Source organism: Urocitellus parryii, chromosome 8 (assembly GCF_045843805.1).
Source record: "Urocitellus parryii isolate mUroPar1 chromosome 8, mUroPar1.hap1, whole genome shotgun sequence".
NCBI lineage: Eukaryota > Metazoa > Chordata > Mammalia > Rodentia > Sciuridae > Urocitellus > Urocitellus parryii.
Window position 1 is genome coordinate 143,130,651 of NC_135538.1, and position 12,292 is coordinate 143,142,942.

Below are 12,292 nucleotides of genomic sequence, written 5' to 3' on the forward strand. Positions count from 1 at the left end.
GGCAGCCTAGAAAATGGAATCCAGGCTGGGGGTGATATTTCATGAGGACTATCTAGGTTTTAAATTGTAAAGAATAAAAGCACCTGTTATGGGTTAGATATTGTTATGCTCTAATTCGGGACCCCCAAAAGACCACCAGAGACCGAGATCAATGTAAGCAGCAAAGAGGTGTTTATTGTGAGCTAGCTCGGTCCTCCACTCGCACACAGCAACTGGTGACGCTGAGAGGCCCCAAGCCCAGGGTTTGCAGCAGTTTTATACACTCTTTGGGGAAGGCAGGGATCCCATATACATCATAGGATCTCTTAGCAAATCATCACACACCGAGGGAAAATAAAAAAACAACTCTAAAACATGATTAGCACATTCACTGGCCAGAACAAGTTGGGTAGGGGTGATTGGTTACTACAAGAGGGGGATTCATTTGAACTGATTGGTTTAAGCCAAGAGGGGTGTTCGTGCTGAACTACATGGTTTCCCGACACCATAAACTACTGGGGTCATCTGGCATCCCAGGTATTTCCCTGTCTCATGCTGATTGGTGGCTGCTAGGGGGCTGCTATGGGTCCCCACCTAGCCTGACCGAGTCAGGGACACCTGGTGCAGCAGATCTCTCCTCATTTGTAGATAAAGAACTTTTCAGGGTGGGAATGTGCCTAGTAGTGCTCTGTGGGTCTTTCCAAGGACAAAGGTCATGTCCCTTCCTTGGACAGGCTTTGCTCTGAGGTACAGGCTGGTTTTTCAATATGAGGTGTCCTCTAAAAGCTCATGTGTGAGAAAATGCAATTAAGTTGAGAGGTGAAATGACTGGGTTATGAGAGCCTCAACCTCTGGTTAGGTTGAGGCTCTCATAACCCAATCCACATTATGATTAAATCCACATGAATGGATTACCTGGGTGGTAACTCCAGGCACTGTGTGACACAGCTATACCTTTTAGCAGAGTGTGGCCAGAGGAGGCTGGGTGTGTAGTTCAGTGGTGGAATGTTTGCCCAGCATCTGTGGGTTTGATCCCCAACACTGCAAAACAAAAGAAAAGAAAAAAAGTGAAATCCAACCAGAAGAGTATTCCCCACTTTGAAGAAGGACTCTTGTTCACATCTTCTCACCCTGGTTTCCTGGTCCTCCATGTCTTCCTTTAGGAGTCATGTGTAATCATATGCATTAGCCATGGTTAGACCAGAGTGTCCATGAAGGATTCCCCCAATGTGTAAGATGGTCATCAGTGGAGATATCAGCTCAGGTGACACTGATGGGAGGCTGGTATGCTGGGATCATGGATAGTAGTATCAATCTAGATTCCAGTCGATCTGGAGTTGAAGATGAGGGTTTTATTGACTCATTCATTTATCGCCCTAGTGACCAGTGCTCTCAAAGCTCTGCACAGTCCCCTCCTGATATTAAATGCATGCGTCTATTTACAATTAACATTTCGCTGTACATTTGTGGCTCATGGACCCTCTCCTTCCTGGGCCATCATCTTTTTCCTCTTTTATACAGTTTTGAGCTAAAATTGGTTTGGAGAACACAGCGGCACATTGCTCATCTCCTTCAGCAAACAATTCAGTGTGTCAGCTCTATTAGTTCCGTAGTTCAGGGTCTCTCCTGACCTGACAAGATGTCACTGACATTCCAAAGCATTATATGCAATTATATGCATTTCCTTTTTTGTTAGCAGTTACAAATATTTATTTACAGAAAAGCAGCTCAACTCTTTTTTTTTTTCCTTAGAGTTTTTTAAATTAGTTCATTACAGTCATGTAATTTGGGGGCTCATTTTGACATAATTATACAGGCTTGGAATATTATTTGCTTCACTCATTAATTCCTCCTTTCCCTCTCCTTGTTCCTCACCCTGTCCCCAATTTCCTCTATTCTATTGATCTTTCTTCTATTTATTTATAATTTCTCAAAATTAGTTTAACTTTCTTTTCAGTCCACGCAGAAATCTCTATCTCATTATTAAGACTTTAAGGAAACTTGGGGAAAATTTTAAGCAGACATTATTTGCTATGATTCTCCTGTGTCTCCTCATACTTTAAAGTACAGGGGCGCAAATCACAAAGCCTGTCTCTGTTGGAAGATGTACTTAAAGTTGAAGCAGTGTCAGTTATTGTTTGATGGTATGCAACTGTCACACACCAAGCTTAGCACTGCCAATACCCACCTTGGGGGCTCACCTTAGAAGAGGGTAATGACGGATAATAGTTCCCAACTGTGCATGTACGTTCTCAAACAACTCACAGCTAAATGTGCACCTTTTGAGAAGAATTAGAAGACCCTAATATGCAAATGTGCTAATATGTGGTGGATGGGCTCATGAACGTATTGGTGGGAAAGCTTTAGGTGTGAGGCTTATAGGTCTCCTGTGTAAGTGCCTTAAGGAGAGCATGTGGGAGCTGTGACCTTTGCATACCAGGCTCAGGGGGTCCAACAATGCCTGCTCCTTTCTCTTGCAAGCAATAGGAGTTATGTTTTGAAGATTAGGGTTGAGATGATGCAAGGTTAATTAAAGGGCTTCATTGCTTTGGGAGGCACTAGCCTGGGAAGGCGTGGTGGCTTGACCTCTTAAAGTCAGGGGAACTTAACCTGGCAGGCTCCCTGTCTCCCTGGCATATTGCCAGTTTGGGAAAAGGAAGAGAAAGGAAACTAACGAAAGGGTGACGGGAAAAGGAACTTCCCATGGTTAGCACTTTCACAAGATTTCCTTTAAACAGCTTCTACACATTTAGATTGGCAAAATGTAAAGATATGTTGATTCAATGGCAAAACAGAGTGAGGATCGGATCTTTATCTTCTTTCTTAATTTCTTTTCTTTTTTCTTTTTATTTAGACAGACTGTGGTCTTGAATTCTTGTGCTTAAGCCAACCTCTTGCCTCAGCCTCTGAGAATAAATGTGCTGGGAGGACAAGGGGGGGAGGTGGCGGATATGCACTGCCCACCCCATTGGTCCTTTTTGTTGAAGTTTGATAAATCCAGTTTTTCACTTGCTGTCTGCCAAAAACAAACAAACAAACAAACAGACAAACCAATATGCATGTTTTAACATGCTTTTAAAATACATTATAAGATTGGGTGTAGAAAGATTATTCATTTCAAAGCCCTTCAAAAAAAAAAAACTATAAAATAGAAAAGTAGATGTATATCCAGTATGAGCAAGTAGATGTACTTTCACACAGATCACAGGTTGGTTCTTCATCATTAGAAAGTGCTTGGGAATTTTCTGGTAGGTTAGCTTGGAAAGATATTTTTGCCTTCACTGTAGCCTCTTTCCTGTGTGCAAATCCTGGACCACAGCCTCCTTCTTCGGTGAAGGTGGATTTGTCTGGCCTGCATTAACTTCAGACTGGGCTCTGCTGGGTCTGGGCAGTGCAGGTTTTTGCAACTTCATCTCTCTGGCTTCTTCCCTGTGAGATGGAGGCCAGACCCCTCGAATCTTAGCACTATCTTGAGGATTCAATGATAAAATTCTTGGTTAAGGCTTTAAAGTCCTTGCAACACACACAATATGATACAACATTTATTTAATATATATTGAGCAGACTTGCTATTATCTAAGTGTATTTTATAAATGAACATACAATCAAAAAAACTTAAACTTTTTGTTAATAAAAAGATGAGCAGAATTTCTCAAACACACAGGAGGCTCACCAAATAACACATCCCTGCCGCTCCCCCTGCCTCCTTCACAGTGCCCTGTTTCCTATAAGCTCATCACCGTCACCCCGAATGGGTGGTGCTAAAATTGTTGTAATAATTTGTATGGATTATAATAGGCATTACAGAGGAAAAGCTCTACCGGAATGTAATTTATCAAAATAAATTTCATTTCTCTTCAGCCTGACTTCTCTGCTATTAAAAAAAAAAAAAAATCATTTTGGAAGCTCACCAGGCTCCTGGTGCTCTGGGAACAGGGTGCAGCCTCACTGTTAGAAGCAGAACTGTTCCTCTGATGGTTTATTTCACAAGTCTTAGAGGACATTTTGAAGTTTTCCTCAGTGAATTAGACCATCTTATTTGGAAGATGTCATTTGCATGTCACCCTTTTATGAACCTGTCAAAAATTCTTAACTATCCCTGAGACTGGCCACCCAGAGTGTCATGCACGCCCAGTTCCAGTTTAGGGGTGACCAAAGTTCTCACACTTGGAAAAAGGGCCAATCTCGGTGGCAGCCAGTGTGACGTTATCCCCTGGACTTATTGCACCTGCTCGAGAGAGCAACAGTGGTGATTCTGTCCTGCTGGCTGGTTATCATTAGCTGGCCCTGATCTTTGTCCAATCGTCCTGAGAGGCCCACTGCACCTTAGACCCAACCCCACCCCTGAGAGGATCACATTGGCGAGTGCAAAACGGCAGCCTGTTTTAAAGACTGAAAGGGCAGGAATCTGCCAATATAGATAATAGATAAGAAACTGTGCGTCCTATTTTTATCCCTGTCCCCTTTACCACCAGCCGCTCTGCTCGGCGTGGCAGCCAAGGTTTCTGTGTCCTGTGCCTGTATTCTGATAACCTTTCTTGGTTGTGTTTTATGATGCCATATGCTTCTGTCCTAAAATAGTGCTGAGGGTCCTCTGATGAAAAACACCTACCGGCTCTCTGGATGTCAGGGGGATGTTTGGGGAGGGAAAGGTGTGTGCGTGGCTGTTACACATATTTCAGCTCCTGTTTCTACTTGGCAAGATGCTAATTTGTGGCACCTGGGAAAAGAATTGAATCCCATTCAGTTGCTGTTTCCCGAAGTGTGAAAGGAAAACAGTAGTTCCATCTTAGGGTGTTGGTATGCTGATTAAATAAGGTCACACACACATATTCACACACACATACACACACACACACACACACACACACATCATTGCTGTGTTTATCTTGGTAGGCTAGGCTAGATGCTGCTGCAGTTAAAAACAACTCCAAAATTTCAGTCTCTTGAGACAACACAAGCTTGTTTCTCGTTAGTATGACCATTGTCAAGGCTCTTCTTTTAGTCAGCTTTGCATTACTGTGACAAAACACCTGAGATAATTAATAATGGAATGATGTGATGTTGGCTCACAGTCTCAGAGGTTTCAGTCCATGGTTGTTCAGTCCTGTTGTGAGAGCATGTGGCAGAGGAGGCTGTGCTCCTTCCTGGAAGCAGGAAAGGAAGGAAGGGCCTCTGATATGCCCTTCAAGGACACGCCCCCAAAGACCTAACTTCCTCCCACTAGGCCCCACCTCTCAAAGGTTCCCTTACCTCCTAATAGTGCCACCCTGGAACCATGCCTTCAACACACAAGTCTTTGGGGGACATTCAAGACTATATCAGCTCACTCCAGAATCCCAGAAGCAGCAGCCACCATCTTGAAATCAGCTCATCACTCAAAGGTTGGAACTGGTGACCTGGCTCTGCCCATCCATAAGAGGATCTGGCGGTACAAACTGCAGTCCTGCCTTGTACCTCAAGATGGTACATCAGGGGCTGGGGCTGGGGCTCAGAGGTAGAGCACTTGCCTGGCATGTGTGAGGCACTGGGTTCAATCCTCAGCACCCCGTAAAAATAAAATAAAGGTATTTTGTCCACATATAACTAAAAAAAATAGCTATTTTTTAAAAAAGATGGTACATCAGAAATATTTGGAGAACAATAGCAATATCCACAATATGTATTTTATAAAAATGAGATCTAGATATAGTCAGTTCTCTGAATTTCAATTTTTTCATTTAATAATATATTGTGTAAATTCTTCCAAGACAAGTTTTTTATATTCAAGTCATTATTTTTAGTGACACGGTGCTGTAAATATACCACACATATGCAGTCATTTCTTTACTGGTGGCTTCATTAATTTATTTATTTTATTACAATATAAACACATCTAATAGCACCTCTGTCATGGTACTTTTACTTCTATAAAATAAGTAATTGGAAGTGTTTAAATCTAAAAAGAAAAGAAGAAAGAAAGAAAGGCAGTCCTGGTTCTAAAAAGGAAACATATGTTATAACTCTTTTTAATTACAGGATTTATAATTTGGAGCAAAATGAAACGAAACTAAATACTTTGGAACAACCATAGTTCTCACTTATTAATCTTTGACAGTCCTGATGCTCTACCTCATCTGTCCTGTTTTCCTCCAGACATGAGCAACTAGAGCTGATACCAAGTTTTTAAACCTACAACAAGGGCCTTCCTTGGATATTGGCAATAAGGACTTTAAAGAAGCTACAAGATCTTGCAGAAAATTTCCCCCTGGATCTTTTTCCTGTCATAGTCACAAAAGCGACATTTGCTTTAACAACATGGCTTGTTGTAGGGAAGGTCCCACCATTTGGGCTCAAGAGCGAGACTGTTCCATACTACTTCTCATCATGACAATTCAGAAAGATAAAGGAGCCATTCAAAACACTGCTGTGTGGGGGCTGAGGATATAGCTCAGTTGATGGAGTGCTTGCCTTGCATGCACCAGGTCCCCAGCACCAAAAAAACAAAACAAAATACTGCTGCAAGGAGCTCCAGGAATGGACTCCTGGTAGCCCTCACTCAGTCACCTCTTTTGTCTAAATGATTCTAATCCCCTCTCTCTTCTTGTTGCTATCTGTTGTGTGTTTGCAGAATAATGTGCACAAAATAATCCCTTGGTAAGCATAATCGTCGTCATAAGCCTAGAAGTAAATTTGCTTTCTATTCAACGTTTTAGGGGGAAAAAACTCTCAACTCTCAAGAAAAAACTCTCAACTAACAACAAACAAGTAAAAAAACAAAAACAAAACAAAGCAAAAAAACTCACAAAAAAGGAAAAAAGAATATCATTTAGCTATCTCAACTATATTCATAAAAACCCTGTTCTAAAAGCAGCCATGTGAAATGTTTCTGTGACCCTGCTATGCACAGACTTCTCCCTGGAGGTCACACCAGAAACCTAACAGAGTGGATTAAGAAAGAAGAATGGGAAAAGGAAGGTCAAAAGAATGTTCTTTTAGGCTCCAAAACATAGGTGGAAGAAAAATACTAAGAGAGAAAACCTTTCTTATGGGAGAGAAAAGCATGTGTGGCTTCTTTCAAATCTTTATCTGCAAGAGCGACATGCAAAATGTTTAATAAGTGGACTTGCAAGATACACAAGGAACATTCAACCTATTAGAAGAGATGCCAGTCATAAACAATCCACGCAGCTGGACCAGTGCACAGGGGCTCAACATGAGCTCCACTTGTTACATCACTGAGTTGCCTACAGAATTTTCACCAGCCTCTCACATTGAGCCCTGATCACATCTCCTTACTCAGAAGTCCCCTCTTACTTGTGGTTTCTCTTTGCCCAGTGTCAGTTATTGGTGGTCAACCACAGTCCAAAAATATTACGTGGAAAATTCCGTAAACAATTCATACATTTTAAATTGCACAGCATTCTGAATAGTGTGATGAAATCCTGTGCCATCCTGCTGTGTCCTACCCCAGACAGGAATCATCCCTTGGTCTAGTGTATCCCTGTTGTATATGCTCCCTGCCCTTGGTCTTTTAGTAGTTGATCTGGCTATCAGATCAACTGATTCAGTATCAGGGTGCTTGTGTTCAGATAATCCTTATTTTACATAATAATTGCCCCAAAGTGCTAGAGTAATGATGTTGGCAATTTGGGTATGCAAAAAGAGAGAGAGAGAGAGAGAGAGAGAGAGAGAGAGAGAGAGAGAGAGAGAGGGAGAGGAAGAAGAAGAAGAAGAAGGAGGAGGAGGAGGAGGAGGAGGAGAAAAGAAAAATGCTACAAAGTGCTTCCTTTTAATGAAAAGTTAGGGAAGAAAATGATGCTATGCTGAGGTTTCAGAGTTCTATGGTAAGAAAACCATGTAGTATACATATGGTTCGGTATACTCTGCAGGTTCAGCATCCATTCATCCACTGAGAGTCTTGGAAGGTATCCCTGGTGGCTATGAGTGGACTGCTCTACTAACTATGAGAAGGTCTGGGAGCTGTATCTCCACTTGATGACAGTCTATTTCCATTCCATCCATATGCTCATTCTGTCATCTGCCAAAACAACAAAATACACACCAACAATGACATCACACACATAAGCACAACTGCAGCTGTACACTACGCTTCTGTGCTCATGAACTCATGAGAAGTGATTTTTCACCATTTTCTGAATTTGCATTTTGTAGATTTGCTTACAGTTCTGCTTTTTTTCTTTTTTCTTTCTTTCTTTTTAAAATTTATTCTAATTAGTGACATGTGATAATAGAATACACTTGAAGTATAACTTCTCATTTTTCTGGTTGTATGTGACGTAGAGTTACACCGGTCATGTAGTCATGTATGCACATAGGGTAACAAAGTCCAATTCATTCTACTCTCCTTCCTACCCCTCTGCCCCCTCCCCTCCCTCCACTCCCCTCTGCCTAATCCAAAGTACCTTTATTCTTCCCTAGCCCCCACCCCTTATTGTGAATTAGCATCCGCATATCAGAGAAGACATTCAGCCTGTGGTTTGGGGGATTGGCTTTGACACACTATACATTTATATCAAACCTAGAAAGAGCTAGGTCCTATTCTTGATGATAACATTGTTAATGTTTCCAGAGTAGTCCCTAGGGCTGGTGTAACAAATGATCACAACAAAGTTGGGGGCTTGAAGCAACAATCTCTTATTTTCCTATAGCTCTGGAAACGGAAGTCTAAGTGTCAGATCAGCAGGGATCCCTCCAGAGGTGCTTGGGGAGATCCCACTCCTGATCTTCTTCCAGCTGTTGGCATTACCTAGACTGAGTCACTCAGTCTCTGAGTCCAACTTTACATGCTGCCGCCTCTTTTTTCTATGTCTCTCCCAGTGTCTGTTACAGGAACACTTGCTGTCGGATGCTGGGACCACCCAGATAATCTGGGATGATCTCCTCATTTCGAAATCTTTAATTACATCTGCAAAGACCCTTTTTCTAAATGAGGTCACATTCATATGTTCCAAAGATCTGACATTCAATCTGTTGCAGAGAGGATAGGAACGAGAAAGGGGGCAGAAACAGGAGGAAAATGGGATGGATAACTGGAGTTTAAATCAAAGAAAAAAAAAATGACTGAGAAAGGAAAAAAAAGGATTTAAAAAATATCTTCTTACCTCCACTGTGTGTAGTCATTTTTATCTGAGCACACCTCTCTGAATGGTTCTATTGCTTCGCCCTCTTTTGACCTTAATATGTTATATTTCCACTGTCTTTTTCATAGGAGTTACAGAAATTCATCAGGATTTCCAAATCTCTACCCTTAAGTTTGATTGTGTCTCCTTTAAGCTAAGAATGATGGGGTTCAAAATGATTCACACGCTGCTTCTTACATTCAGATTTTGGGGGTTTCAAGGTCTGCAGTTGCCTTCTCGTCACTCTAACGGTGGGATCTTCTAGGAAGTACAGTTTTTAGTCACTGCCCTTGCTGGGTCTAACAGGTACTTCCAGACCAGTGGCTGCTTGCCTGGGATCCACTCCACCCCCACCACAATCTCCTTGTCCAGGAACTTGCCGCCACTACTGCCACCCCTCTGCCCCAGTTGCTACAGATACACTTTCCCAGGGAATTCCTCCATGAGCTCCCTCTTTTCCACATTGGCCACTGCAGAACTCTCTTTGCACGTGGCCCCCACTTTGCACGTGAGAATGACTAAATGCATTATTTTCCGTAGCTCTTCCTAGGTATGAATTTGCACACATTTTCAGTTTGGGGTGTTCTATTATTATTATTATTCATGGAGGGCATCCTCTTTCCCATAACTTTTAAGCATCAAGAGATCAGGAGTCTTTTTTATGATTTATTTTGGAACCAAAAAAGCCGTTCCTCTGGTAGGCAATTAATAATTATTGGGCTGATTCCTATGGAAATTACCAACTAGGGTGTGCTTCTCAAGCCTCAGTGTGCATCCAGATCACCTGAAGTTCTTTGTAAAGTGCAGATTCTGAGACAGAGCTTGCATTTCTAATAAGCTACCAGGTAATTGAAATCTGCTGGCCCTTGGGGCCACATTTTGAGTAGCAAGGTCCAGATCAAATAAGTTTCCAGAAGGGTATCCACAGGTTAAGTCTATTCTGAAGACTGGATGAAGAGGAGACTGTCATGCAGCTCAGTGACACTGAGAGTGATAACAGGATTTTTCCCCCCATTTAAATCATCTTAGTGTAAATTCCATGCAAGCCACACAGGCCTGGGTTTGAGTGATGAAGTGCACTGGATTCTCCTTCTCTTTAATATTTTCTCCCTTCCTTTTACAAGTGAAAATAAGAGCCTATAATTTTTTTTTCCTAGAACACTGTAGGATGACCAGTTTTCTTATATTATCAACTCAGGGAGGTAACTATCAACAATAGCAACCAAATTAAGCCATAATTGTGAGGTTCATAATTAAACATATGTGTGTCTGATGGGAGGAGACAAAGGACATCTCTAGGCATCAAGAGCTACGAGGAAATTATAATAGTGGACATCAGAAAAAGGCTTTGCTGAGGTGGTCTACAGTGGCCAGAGAAGGTCGAGAAAATGCTTGGATATGTGTCACATTAGCCCTGATGCTGGCTGAGGCAAGGTGCTTTCTGAAGCCACCAGATACAGCTACCAGCTTCCAATCTGCCACCAGTGCTAAGGCACATTGCCACTTGGTCCCTTCTTTATCTGCCTGCTGTAGAAGACAGCACTTTTCTGCTTCTGAAACTTCAACTAATTGTCCCTGAGTTCAGCCTGAGTCACTAAAATTCATACATCTTCCAAGACCAAGTTTCCTTGATGATGGAAATATTCTATTAGTTTCTCCAGTGAATACAGCTGCCTCCAGATGCATGTGGCTACTGAGCACTTGAATTGGGGCCAGTGCAGCAGAGAGACTGAATTTGAATTTTATTGAATTGGAATTAACTTAAATGTAAACAGGTACACAGGGCAAGTGGGTGCCATATTGGATATCACTGCTTAAATGCTGCATGAACTCAGGTAGTACCATTTAGGAAGATGGCCCCCCAAACAAGAAATACAGCTCTCCAAGGCAAACCAAAGGCCTTTACACACTTAACTTGAATAAGGAGCCCACACACTTCGGGGCACATCCTTTGATATCTGAGTCTAAGCTGAAAGCTGTGTCAGGGTTTGCTATGCTACAATCACAGCACCACTCGGCCAATTAAGATAGGGACACACAGAGCCCTTAGGTTTGACTTAGAATATAGCGAGTGAATAAAAGATTGCTTTGGGCTCAGTTGTTTTAATAAGCCCCGATGGGGTTTCTGCAGGTCTCCTGTTCTGACCTCTGGGGCAGAGAGTAAAGTGGTTTTCCATTTTACTGGTAATTTAAAAAATACAGTTCTGAAAAGATGTAATGGGCTGTCAATACAGAGTCTCCTCTTTTCCAAAGGGTGTTAGGTGACGCAGTTTGGAGGATGAGACTGAGGATTAGAAAAAGAGAATGACAAATGTTTTCCCGTGACAATGCAATACCTGTTCAGTATTACCAATGGATCCTTTGTCACCTCTAAGATAAGGTTTATAATTAGCCAGGGACCCAGTGATAAGAATGAGCAGGTTTAGTGGCATTTACCTGTGACTGGTTGGGCTTATCATCTGGGGAGACGGGAGAGGTTACAGAAGCCCTTGGTAGACAAGCAGGGACCCGGATCTAATTAAAGAGGGCACAGCTCTAACACTTGCCTTCTTCTTCTGTCCCTGACATCTCCTGGTGCAGACAATCACAGCTGGATCCCAGACTTTCCAAATAAAAGAAACTCTTACCGTGCTGATTTGGGCAGAATGTTTTGCAGATGAGAAATCGTGTAAATGATAGGATGATAGAATTGAGCATACAGAAGAATATTATGATACAGTTATTTAATCTCCCTAGTAAATTTTTGACCCTTTTACCTGTGAAGTGAAATGTCCATGTCGAATATGCCCAGTTGGAGGAGAGACCAGCAATGACCTGCCTTTTGCAAAAGTTCCAGTCCCAGGAAATTGTAATTAGCTCTGCAGAAATTCCTGGAAACGACTGGAAGTAATAGTACATTTTTAAAATGCCACTATCTTGGTAGGCTGGAAGAAAGAGCAAGGTTGTGACTCAGAGGGAATGGGGTGCAGTGGAAAGAAAACACGCACCTGGCTGTGAACACCTGTTTCTCAGTTTATGCTTTGCATCAGAATAAACTGGAGAGCTTGAAAATCCACAGATTCCTGGGCCCTACATGTACCTACTAAGCCAGAATCTCAGAACTTCTATAGTTGTTAAATAGAGCCAGCCAGGGGATTGTGGTGTGGGGCTTCTCTAAAATGTGATTGACAACTTCCTCGGGATGATTGAGT

At 42.1% G+C, this 12,292-nt stretch overlaps 1 protein-coding gene across 2 annotated transcripts in view; it reads left to right on the forward strand.

Annotated features, from left to right (window-relative positions):
- Nucleotides 1-12,292, forward strand: part of LOC113179846 (phosphatase and actin regulator 1) — a 287,810-nt gene that overhangs the window by 36,194 nt on the left and 239,324 nt on the right. The gene's annotated exons all lie outside the window — the stretch shown is intronic.